The sequence below is a fragment of the Macrobrachium rosenbergii genome, chromosome 32 (genome assembly GCF_040412425.1).
Source record: "Macrobrachium rosenbergii isolate ZJJX-2024 chromosome 32, ASM4041242v1, whole genome shotgun sequence".
Taxonomy (NCBI): Eukaryota; Metazoa; Arthropoda; class Malacostraca; order Decapoda; family Palaemonidae; genus Macrobrachium; species Macrobrachium rosenbergii.
In genome coordinates, this window is record NC_089772.1 from 4,716,485 (window position 1) to 4,729,745 (window position 13,261).

At 37.7% G+C, this 13,261-nt stretch overlaps 1 protein-coding gene across 5 annotated transcripts in view; it reads left to right on the plus strand.

Annotated features, from left to right (window-relative positions):
• The window catches only part of Myo61F (Myosin 61F), a 241,577-nt gene that overhangs the window by 70,561 nt on the left and 157,755 nt on the right, over positions 1-13,261 (plus strand). For 2 of the 5 annotated variants that reach the window (XM_067132725.1, XM_067132732.1), the window contains exon 1: positions 1,055-1,157. The exons of 1 other annotated variant lie outside the window; for it this stretch is intronic. The gene's annotated coding sequence lies outside the window, so the exon portion shown is untranslated. Of the gene's footprint in view, positions 1-1,054; positions 1,158-13,261 lie in introns of those variants that run through there. 2 more of the 5 variants (XM_067132733.1, XM_067132738.1) reach the window with 1 other exon arrangement.

The window sequence follows — 13,261 nt, forward strand, 5'->3', positions numbered from 1 at the left end:
TTTTTAGACGTAAAAATATATGCAATCATAACAAAATAAAAAACCGATAAACTAGAATGTAATGCAGTATTTGCATTAGACTTCCAATGAACAATAAGTAATTGTTAATCAGAGAATCTTGAGCAGCGAGGTCAGTTAGGTCGAGAAAGGCAGGCAAGGAAAGGTCAATAAACACCACAATTCATGACATATCTCAGTTCTTCGACTTGACCTAGATACAGATATACATGAACGTCATAATATGATGTTCGTGCATAGATATCATAAGCAGAACAAGGCTGCGCTGATTTCCTCATGATAAAAGCAAAGTTCTGTTGCATGGCATGTACTGAATAAACAACAGACAGGCTGATATTGACGAGAGAGAGAGAGAGAGAGAGAGAGAGAGAGAGAGAGAGAGAGAGAGAGAGAGAGAAAGGCAGTGTGTCTATTGTGAACGGGATGTTTCTTACCATTTTCGTGGGTACTAAGTAGAAAATATGTATCGAAACGCAGAGACGCGTAGTCTAAATGATGATAATAGGAAAACTGCAACATATAACTTTGTGTTTATGAGCAACTTTGAACAATGAAAGATTAAATATCCCTTGTCTGTGTAAATCAGACAGGCAGTTTACAAATTCGATTCTTCTGAGTTATGCACCGGTTCTTCATTTTAACATGTAATTATTATTTTCATGCAATTTTGAATCATAACTCTATCAACCAGGCATCCTTACTGACAAAATGAAATATTCTTGTCTTGCAAGGTTATGAAATAAAGCAAAGGAATAATGGCAAATTTCATTTAAAACGATATCCTTGAAGAAAAAGTCAAGGGAGGCCAGCCTATGCGTGCTTGTACTTGGTGAATTGCATTGCAATTATGAATTTCTATTTCAGCAGAATGAACTGTTATGTTTTCAGTTACCTTTATATGTATAACATTTTGAGTAATATGATGAACTCGAAACATGTTTATATTAATCTTGATCGGATTTTTAGGTTCGAACTTTTTACGCGGTACAACAACACCTGACAATCGCTGGCAGCACATGACGTCATATTCGCGCGCACTTGATGTTAGTTTTAAATCCTCGACAGAGTAGTTGAGACGTGCGGTGGTTGTGGGAATACCTTAAACGGGGGATTAATATTTACACGTTTTTTAACTTTTGGTGAGTTTTACTAGCATTTTTTAAGTGATGTTAACCCGCAATGTAAGAATGAGCTTGTTCCTGGCATTTCTTTTTGAATTCTGTTTTGCATTGGTTATAGAACTATATCTGGTACAAATGGAAATGTCAATACTTAGATGTTTTACGTCAGAGGGTAACTCGCAAATAGTATTTTCGTTCATACATTGTATGATTAGTCTCAAAATTCTCACTGACTGTGTATATTTTGTGCAAGTCAGGCAACAGCTTGTTAAGTAGCTCGTTTACGATTAGTTTATGGTCCGGTGTTTAGGAAAATAGTAATTGTTTTCCCAATAACGAATAGTTATGCATTTACCTTGTTTTGTGTGGATGCTTTGCCGTCGTTTGCATGTATCTTTAGGTTTGGCAGTGGAAAGTTTTTGTTGTGTGGGGTGCGTGTGTAGCATGTTAGGGATAATCTACTTCTGGTTCCTCAGAACATGCCATTTGTACGGTTTTAGTGATTTGCCACTTTCAGTCCCTGTTAAACTAAAAGCTTTAGCCTATATAACTTAGAATTGTCTGTTTTGGTCATTACTTTAAAGACTGAATAATTTATTGAATAATTTATAATATGAGGTTGTTATAAAGTACTGCTAACCAATAAGGCATTGGAAACACTCGTAAATGATAAATACAGATCCCGGAAATTCACGTCCTTTCATATTAGGATGAGATTAATACTTATAAAAAACTCGTATTACAAAACATGTTGACGACATTGACTTATGAAGTGTGCTTATCTTAGCTAATGAGTAAAGTATTGCACCGGCCGCGTAAATTTATGCAGTCTACGATAGTAACTGACAAGTGGTAAATGCAAATGGTAAAAGCTCAGGGATATAATTGTTTTTATTGAAGTTTATTGAAATACTACGATATTTTCAAATCCTAGTGGGTTAATGTTAAAAATAATAAAGAGGTCTTTGTTATTATCTTTTATGTACATACAGCGCAAATGAACAGCAAGTGACTAAATGTTGATATCAAATACCATTTACAACTTTTGCGTCCCGTAACGCATGCCAGTGCGTTGTAAAATGCAGGTCGGAACTTTTCAGGCCAATTTTCTGATAAACAGAGCGTTTATACTTAACAAGACGTAACTTTAAGGCTAAAACATCAATACTTTATAAATATTTTGTAGGGTCACTTGAATCAATGGTCAGTCACTTTTAGGTCATATAGGCGGTAATTGCTTACCTTAATCCGGGAACACCTATTGGGCGAGCTCTGTAACTTAAACATAACCAAGTTATTGCAATTTCTCTCTTTACATCCATAGTTTAACTGTGTATATAACGATATTGATAGTTTTATTGTAAGGTCTGATTAAGATCAACATTTTCGCACATACTCGTAGCTGGTCTACGGGCAGTGTTTGCATTTTTTTTTTTTTTTTTTTTTGATGATTCAGGTCGATGCAGTGAAATTGGTCTCGTTCTATAGAAAATGCTCAATTCATTAACGATTTTCCTGAAAAACTGTGTAGACACGTCTTCAAACTCTTTCCAAGGTTACAGTAACGTGATATTAACGTGTGAGCAAGTTTTTGTATCGAAAGCCTGTCCCTCAATGTTTTTACTTTTTTTTTTTAATTCTGTGGATTTTATTTTTCACTGCATTAGTCGCAAGTTTAACAAGACGCCATGTAGTAGTTTCCATTCTCAGTCGTGAAGCTGTTATGTTGCAGTCTGATAAAGTTAGCCTTACCTATTATGTACGTACAATCCTTATCTGACCTGCTTGAAACCTCTGACGCATCTCTCTCCACCCTCGCATTGTCTCATGGGCAGTCCCACCCACATTTCCGCGGGCGGGACATGGGGGAGAGGAGTGGGGGATAGTTGCTCATTCATGGCCTCCCCAGACCCAAAACCGGTGTACAGGTATAAGTGAGGAGGAAGTTTGCAACGGTTTTGTCCTCACTGGGGTATGTAATGAGACTCGCTCCTCCTGCCTTGCCTTCCCAACGTCTCTCTGGATGCCCGGTCTTTCTCTTGGGTACTTCCGGTTTGCATTTTTGGCAGCGACACCCAGTACTTACGGCATGTTGAGACTGCATAACATTTTTTCTTTTTCTAATGTTTTGGGAGATGCTAGGGTAGCATATTCACTTTTAGTTGTAAAATAATTTTGTTTTCCGAGGAATTATCGCCATCCTTATTTAGCTTAAAAACTGAACCAGGCAGTTGCAGTGTGTAATTTTCATGCTTTAGCTTCGTGAGAGCATTTGAAACTATTTTCGAATCGGGAGCTTTTAAAAACTGGAATATTCTTGTCGAAATGTGAAGGGAAATAATAGAGAAGCTTGATCCTGCTCTGTAAAATCAAAGAATCATGTCATGGGAAAATTGAAGTATATATTTTACTCAGAATTTGGAATTTTTAAAACTTTCTTTTTATATATACTCTATTTTTCAAATATTAAATTGTTCAGGTCAACTAAACGTGTTTCTCTTTTAAAAGATTTCCGAATATGTTTTAAGGCGTTAAAGCGTGCAGGAGGAAAAGGATGAGAGAGAGAGAGAGAGGTTATAATAAAAGCAGCAGCTGTAGATCGGACCTAGAGAGAGAGACAGGGCACTCCTCCATCCAGTACCCGTGGTTCGCTGGGGTGTGGATGGTGGCGGTGGGTATCGGAAGGGCGAGCCATATTTGGTCATAGAATGGTGCAAGGTTCCGGAGAACCCAGCGGGAAGGAGAGGGAGATGGCGGCGCTGGGGGTTGAAAAGAGAGGACCCCAGGAAAGTCGGAGGTTTCTGGGGAGGTATTAAACGAAGGTACGCTTCTTGGAAGGTAAATATGCATATATATATATATATATATATATATATATATATATATATATATATATATATATATATATATATGTATGTATGTATGTATGTATAAAATGTATATGCATATATATATCTATATATATTATATGTATATTTTAAATGTACCGTCGAACGCCTTTTCCCCTGAAAGGCAGTGTCTTTAGGGAGGTTGACAGGTTTTTCATGCAATCTGCCGTGAAATATCAATTGCTAGTTACTGTTATTTCTCTTAGGCCTCCGGTTGTGTAATAGTATTAGACGTGACATTTATCCGAATTGTTAGGGCCTCTTCAGTACCAACTCCCAGCGCTAAGCACTTGTACCGAATGCGGCAGGTGTAGCCTAACTGTTGTTAACTGTTGTATACTTCGATATACATCGGTTTAAGAGCTCGGCTGGCGACTGGATCGGAACTTTTCTTTTAAGGGTTCGTTGTCGGTTTCTCTTGACTCTTAAGTGTCCTGTTTTGTTTGCTTCTTAGATAATTATCTGAGATTTACTGCGCTTTCAAGAATGAACTTTGATTAATGATAGTAGCTCATTTATACATACATATATATATATATATATATATATATATATATATATATATATATATATATATATATATATATATATATATTATGCTTGTGTGTGTGCGTCACTTAATAGCATGTATAAATAAATGCAGCTAAGGGCAGAGGAAAAATGAATGAAAGCAGTACCAAGCGCTTTCGCTTTGATGTGTTGAAATAACACGAAAGTGCTTGGGATATAGGCTATACTGTATATAATGTGGGTGTGGGTGAGTATTATTGCTAGCAACACCTGTACTGCATGGAAATGTAATCGCTCGGTCGTAATCTGGATTCTAGTCATTGTGGGTTAAGGAAAGAATTTATTTCCGCACGATATTTATTGTTAGTTGAATTCACACATGTTTTCCTCAACCCGGAGATTGTGTCATAGCTTCATTATGAAAAAAAAAATTATAAATGTAATAATCAAGAAAATGCTCAATTTTGAGGAGATAAGTTAATATCTCATCATGAAATCGTAATACTGAGGCGACCAGTAAAGGTCATGAAATATATATATATATATATATATATATATATATATATATATATATATATATATATATATATATATATATATATATATATATATATATATATATAAAAGTAAGGGATAAGGATGGGATTAAAGCGACGTTTTCTCAAATTCAGGATCCGGCGTTGATTTTGGGAGGTCAGAACGGTGCAGGTTGTGCAGGAGCCGAAGTATGGAGGGTGAAATAGGAACATTCTCATGACGTTCATTTCCATTAAGCATTTCTAATACCTTGTCGTTGTTTTTTTAAAGACATCCTGTACTGTAGCTTTTTATTGTGGGAGGAGATCGTATTATGTCATTTGTGTCCCTTTCCTTTTGATATTTTCAGAATTTTTACCTCTGCCAAAATTGTTCTGAGGGCCAGCATACCCCTTCCCGACCCGTTTTTAGCTGCCCTCATGACCGACCTACCAGTTTGATTACTTCCATGCAGTTCACTGGAAGCTGGAATTCCCTTCTGTGTTCCCTGAATCATTAACACTCTTTGATTAAAACTGCGATCAGTCACAATTAGTTTGCCCGGATGTGGGATGTCAACACTTTTCTCTCTCTCTCTCTCTCTCTCTCTCTCTCTCTCTCTCTCTCTCTCCACGGGAATGTAATTATAAGGAGGCGAAGACCCCTATTTCTCTTACGCTTCTTTCGTTGTTGCCAAGGGAAACAAAAATGGGGCGTTATGATTTAGTTCCCACAATAATGATGTCTATATATCTCATCTTTCGTTCAGTTTATCTCTGTCAGTTATCGAGTACGTAGCTATGTTTCTGTGCTCTCTATCTGTGGAGTGCATGGCAAGTTAATGTCAGTTTTATTTGATCCGTTCTGAATGTCAGATCATTTTATGATCTGACATTACCTACTGATTCATTTATCGCACATTTCCACAGGTGAAAAATAATTATTTTTCACCTGTGTAATGTGTGATATATATATATATATATATATATATATATATATATATATATATATATATATATATATATATATATATATATATATATATATATATGAGAGAGAGAGAGAGAGAGAGAGAGAGAGAGAGAGAGAGAGAGAGAGAGGGTCATATGCATGGAGAACATTGAACTGCCGACTTTGAACTTTGTTAAACCATGTCATATACCACTATGTCCATGGTCTTCGCATGAAGAGGAAGGATATAATAAATATCACGATTATGTTACCTTACTTGTAAGACCTTGTTACCACCGCACCACGTGGTGGCTGGCTTTGTTCAGTGCTAAAACAGTTGATCTGACACGTGGCCTTAGATGGCCGGACCCTCTGTAAATACCTGCACTTGCAATATCCTTTTTCTGGGTAAAATCATTCTAACTTCTGGATCTCGTTGGAATTTAATATTTTTCTCTCAGAGTAAAGACTTATAGTCGATCCCATAACAACGACTGGAGGAAAAAAGTTGTAGTCTTCGTTACCCGTGGTTGGAAAGGTTTAGAATTGAATTTGAATTGATCTTGGTCTATTATCTAAGTCTTATAACATGCTGTTGTAAACTGTGCTATTAATATATTTATGCCAAAAAATAAAAATACTTTATATATTTTTATTATCATATACTACTGTATATCTGTAAAAGAGAGGTAATGAAAAATGTATTTCAAGAATTTCATTGTAATGAAACATATTTTGCAGAAAGGATGAAATTCTCTCAAGAATAGGTAAGAATCTGTACTGATCTATGACGTTAAAGTAAGAAACAATTTTTTTCTGCCTGGAATGATAACTTTTCAGAGAAGAATATTAAGACTAGTGAACACAAATAATGTACTCTCGGCTAACTAGAAAATATTTCTTTTGATGGGCGTCTTTTTTTTAAATTTTTGGGGTGGGGATAGTGGGACAAAGGAAGTGGGAGGAGTCGTGGGGGAATACGCCTATGGTTATGGGTGGGGGTGGTTGGGTTAAGAGATCTGTCGGGCGGAAAGAGTCTTGGAAGAGCACATGGCCGGCGGCCGGCTGGCTGTAGGGGAAGGAAGCCTTAACGGACAAAGAGGAGCTACATAGGGTGAGAGAGAGAGAGAGAGAGAGAGAGAGAGAGAGAGAGAAACAGAATTTCCCTTGATTCAGTAATGTGCTTCATTCACATGAGATATTAATTTTTTTTCCAAGCGATTTCATTGCCTTTTCGGCTTGTTGAATAAGAATAGTAGTAGTTGCAATTCTAGTAACTTGTAATTTACCCCGGTGGAAGATTTTTAGAAACTGGAGCTCTTTGCAACTTAATATTTAATAATCATCGTATTCTTATAAGTGTACATTATCTTTTTTGTATGAAGCAAATCTACAGCCTCTTGTGCATAATCCTCATCATTTAAATTCACACGTTTTCCCCAAGCGAGAAATTTTCAACATAGCTTCATTATGAAATAAGATTAAATTGTAAAAGTCAGAATATTTTTCATTTTCCAGAACAATGTCATATCCAGCACAGTAGTGGGTGTAATGAAAAATTTGAGAAGACTGGCAAGTTCTCGTAGGGATATCGAATACGTGGAAGAGCCATCATGAAAATTCACTCTCCGTATCCTGTCCGTTTTCAATTTACATATTGATAAACTGTTCCAGGGATCGAATTTTGATGACAAATTGTTAATATTTTTTCCAGTTCATTGAGTTGTTGAGTTGTTAGAAAAACCATATAAAACGATCAGACTATGCTTTTAAGATACCGGTATCGAAAATATAGCTTCGAAAAATATTAAGGGACCTCTCGAAATTTGGACAAGCAGGAAACAGATAGCCTAGTTGGTGGAGTAAGTGAAGTGTTATTTGATGAACAACTTTCCAGCGTCTGTGCATGCGAAACACAGTAGAATAAAGGCAGGGTCTGTTGAAAATTGGATCACCTCGTGAGTTATCCCTGAGTTTTGCACTCGAACACGAGTCATTTCTAAGCAGCGAAGAGTTTATAGGTTTATTTACAAGATTACCTGGTAATGAATTAGCTCCAACAGCTGTTGAATGGGAAAGGTCAAGTGGAAGTTTCTAGTGTATAGGAATAGAGGATTCGATGAAAAGATCTTAACAACCCCAAATCGGATTACTTGGTAAAATACGAAGAAAAATACTCTTGGAAAACGAAAATTTGGAGCTGAAATCTATCTTCGTTTGCAGTGCTTTACTTTATTACGGGAACTATTTCTCGTTAGGTTCTGATGTCTGTTGATTCTTGAGCAGTCCGCATTCCCTTGAATGGCTCGTGGTTCGTAGGTTCAGCCACGGGTTCTGCTTACGCGTTTCCTGCCACTTGTTCCTAGACAGCTGCTGCCTACCGCCCGACCTCCATCTGCCGAACCTCTCCTGGCAGAAACCGGCCTGAGATACCCTACCGTTACCAAAGGGAAAAAGTCCTTTTGTTAGCAAGTGGGTTTGTGCGAGACCGAGGTGCACAGGAGTCTCAAGGTTACGCCATATAGTATTTTGTTTCCAGACCAGCTCTCTCTCTCCCAGTTCTTGTTGGTGATCAACTTTCGTGCGTCAGTTCATTACTTCATTACTATGTATAATTTCAGATTCTTTAGTGGCCTTCATTGTTAACGTCATTGTTTCCAAATCTTCTTAGTTTTTCTGTCATTTGATTCTGGTAAGACCATTTTTAAAGACTTGTTTTTCTTAAGAGGCGTTGCAATGTACCAACTGACATCTTATTTATTTCGTCTTTGCCTGATGCTTTCTGATTGTTCCGATGGCCTTCAGGCCACCTGTGCGAGCAGCCGTGTGGGCGTATTTTCCAACAGATGATTCACAATTTCATGTGCTTCAAGCAACTTTTGGAGGCCGAAAAAAGGGAGAAAATGAGAGAGCTGGAACTTACAGAATCCTATATAAATAAAAAAAAAAAAATATTGGTGTGTGTAATATTAAAGTAAAAGTCTTGTCTTTGCTTAAATGTACCATTTCCCAGCTGTTAAAGTATATGATATCTCTTCTATTCACAGTTTATTTTTTTTTTATAATTTATCTACATTTCTACTCTCATGTGAATGTTCCATTTTTCGGAACTTGACTAAGCAATATGTTATTAACCTTGATGCATTGTAGTATAAATGTGTATACATTAAAAATAAATTTATTATTATTATTATTATTATTTCAGTTTGATTTGATTATCATATATAATTTGATAGTACTCTCTGTCGAACATCCTGTACACACATTTTGTATTTTCCATCCGATGTCTTTCCTTGGGTATTTATGATTCTGCTTTAATACTTTTTCCTGTACCATTTTTTGCAATTATAAGTAATGACAACCTATCTAAACACACACACACACACACACATTTGATAATCTAGTAAATTAAGGAACTCGTCTAGCGAGATTCTTATATATATGAATAAATTTCCACCGGAAATAAGCCGGATTCTAAAGCCGATTGCGCTAGTCAAAGGAAATTTCTCCATTGGAGTTAACAGAAGAAATTGGGTATTACCTAATGACTTCTTCGTACCAGCCTTGTGTCAAGGCTAGTCTGGTCTACTTATTAAATGCATGTTTGGTGTTGTTTAAAACGCCTCAATTTTAGATTTGTTCGAGGTACCATACAGTTAACGATTAAAGTACGATAATTATTCTCTCTCTCTCTCTCTCTCTCTCTCTCTCTCTCTCTCTCTCTCTCTCTCTCTCTCTGCCCACCTCCTACCTTGACCGACCTTTTATAAAGTATCCGAATTGAAGCCTTGATACAGTTGGATGTATAACGAAGTACATGATTTCTTTTGAGGTATACCTATTAAACAGTGTTACAAAATTATCTACCCAAAGGACTTTGTATCTGCCATTATGTCCGATGTGAGAATAAGCATTGCACTTTAGCCGAGAATGTTATGAAGTATTAGGAAAGTTACTTATCTGTGAACATTAAAAAAAATGTAAAAAAAAAAATTATCTTTTCCGGTCGATGTTTGGTAGGAACAGGAAATAGCCCAGACCTTTTTGTATTTACGGTGAAGATACAGATAGCTTGAGTTTAGGTGGTGTATTTTTAGAGCAGCTCCATATGTGTCTTTATGAAGTGTGAAGTAGTAAGCTGTTGCAAGAGCTGTTCGGGGAAGAAGGGTTGTGATGGTTCAACATGCTCGTGTCTACAATTCCAAGGTTCAACGTAGATATGCTTGGCTGATTGCGGATATTCTGTTGTAGTTCGACATTTATCGTTCAGAATAGTTACGTAACGAGGAGACTTAATTAAGGACTCATGGTAAATGACCTGCAGTTTTGTACCACTTTTAAGCTTTTATTGTCAAGTTTGAAGTATGACCCAAGATTACTTCTTGTGCCCACTCATCGTTAGTCTTGACCCACGCTACCTTGACAATAGAAATTCTATAATCCAATAGGCTTCCCAGTATGTTTTTAAATGTAAGATTGAATCCTTTATTTTTTTAAATACAACGTTAATTGTGATCTTGCATCTCACTGTGTGAATGATCAATGTTTTTTTTAGTAGTGACAGGTATTCTTTGTTGTTTGTTTTCGTGCTAAGTGCTCATGTCTTCAGTCTTCATGGCTGTGCTTAGTTGTAATTAGTTTATTTTTATTTTAAAACACCGTAAACTTGAAGAATAGATATCAAATTTATTTATATTTCATGAATAGATTACAGACTTCGTGTTCTGACCAGCCCGTATTTGCCGGCGTCTGTCGATGAGGTTGTAAACCCATTGGACGTTTCGGGAAGACGGCTAGTCACTCGAGAGCAGTCGGGCCATACTTGAGGTTGTTTATGTTGACACTTAGAAGAGGGGGAGGGGTAGGGACAGGTAGAAGGGGGCTTTGCCGAGGGTGGGGAAGTGGTTAAGCTGCGTGGGGGATTTTGTTTTCGGGTGTTAGGGATAGGCAAGTCAATCTAACCTCCTTGGGGGATGGGCGAGGGACCGAGACTCTAGGAGGGAGGGGAGAGTGGTCTGAAGTGGAAAGGACTGCTACGAGATTGAAAGGGAAGGGCGAATGTTGTTGGGCTGTGCGTTGCCTTCTATTGAGCGCTACGTTGATTGCTATGAAAATTTACGTGAAAGGTAATGCAGAATGTGGATTGCTCTCTCTCTCTCTCTCTCTCTCTCTCTCTCTCTCTCTCTCTCTCTCTCTCTCTCTCTCTCTCAGTGAACGTTGTTTTAAAGGGGAATTCAAACCAATTCCTCGCTTGATAATGTTCGTCGAGCGTCTCTCTCTCTCTCTCTCTCTCTCTCTCTCTCTCTCTCTCTCTCTCTCTCTCTCTCTCTCTCTCTCTCTCTCTCAGTGAACGTTGCTTTAAAGGGAAATTCAAGCGAATTCCTTGCTTGATAATGTCGTTCGTTGGGAGAATATGTATTGACGGCTAGGTAATCGCCAAGATGTTTAACAGATTTAGGTAATCACGGAATATCGAAGCACATGCCGTTACGACTACTGCTATAACAGAGACAAACAGTCATATGAATTTGTAAAACAGTCATATGAATTTGTACGTTCAGATGAAAGCTGACGAGAAGTGGTTAATGTCTTGAGTAGTTGACGTTTATGCTAAGCAGGTATCCCCAAGTATACCTAATTTATTATTATTAAAGCGGGTTATAGGCCTATACTCCTTGCTTACGGATTCGGATTTTGATACCGTGCGGTAGGCTATGTACCATATTGTGCTGGCGGTGATGCAACTCCCTTCCGACGACGAAAAGGACTCCCGCTGAATGTATTTGCTCTGGTGTAACTATATAAGTCACGCGAAAACGGGAAAGGGAGGATTCTCCCTCTCGTCAAGAATGGCCATCTGGGTAGAAGCAGGGTTGGCAGAGAAGGGGAAGGGGATTTATATTTGGCTCTACCCACGTGGGGGAGCTCCTATTGCCGAAAACGTCTGTGAAGGAACACAACAAGCGAGAGAAAAATTGAATTTTAATTTTTTTGAAAGTATAATTTTGTCTGGGTGGGAATTCTTCGCAGCAACCATGTTTGGAAATAGGATTTGTTTTTCACTTCCAACCGTGGGAATTGCATGGGAGGCAAATGTTTAAGCGACAACAATCCAAAAAAAAAAAAAGTGTACCTTAGTCTTACCAGACCACTGAGCTGATTAACAGCTCTCCTAGGGCTGGCCCGAATAGGCCAGCAGAGAGGAATGGGTATGTAATTTATTAAAGCTAGTTGATACTAACTGTGAAATGTTAGAGAATATTTTAATATGCTCAAAGAAACGGATTTTACGTACAAAAGAAATCGCAGCTGACATAAACAGTATTTGGTAAGCGCAAGCTCTGAGCCTCTTGTTAATTGCTTTTACACTAGTGAAGGAGTGCCTCTTTCTTTCTTTCTTTCTATCTTTCTTTCTTCCGCATACTCTTTGCTAAAGATTAACTTTGGACGCTTGGATAGCAAAGAATTAAAAAAAAAAAAAAAACAGTTCTGTCTGCCTAATTCTTACTGTTTAACGTTCTCCAGTTTGTGTCAGAATCAAATAAGTGACGTTGAAATGTTCCCATTTGTATCAAGCGCAGAGTAAAAGTGGATAATAAAAATGGGAAAAAATGACGTTACCCAAACTTCCTTCATAGAGTTCGAACCATCCCTTGAAAGGGCTAAAAACGAATCTCGTTTTGAATGTACATGATTTGTGTATGTCACTGTAATTTGATTTTTTCTGTAAGCCTCGTGTATTCCCCTGTATCCCCGAAGTCTCCCTTGTACGTGATGTGAAAGTTCACAGCGACCGTAACCTTCTCAAGTACGAGTCTTGGCTCAAACCCCTGGAATGTGCTAAAATTCTAACTACACTATAAGTGTAAGAAACTTACCCTATTCATGCACTGAAAACCCGAACTTCTCTACATGCTTGGAATTCGGACCTACTCTTGAACGTGCTTGGAACTTTTATCTACTTTGCTTGGGATTAGTTTCCCTCTTAATATACAGGAAGTTCGAACGCCCTTCTAACGTTCTGGAAACCTGAACTCTGTACCTGGAACGTGAACCTCTTCCTGGGTGTCAGTTGAACTCAGATTTCCTCGTGAATGTGCATAGAACCTGAGAACCCGTCTCTTTCGTGCATGGAACTTGAACCCTCTTGCCATATGCGCGGAACTCGAACTTTTTCCTATATCTGTGCTGGGAAATCGTTCTATATTCCTTGTGTTTTTGTATTTTGAATTTTAGAACAATTGTGGACGTTTAGGG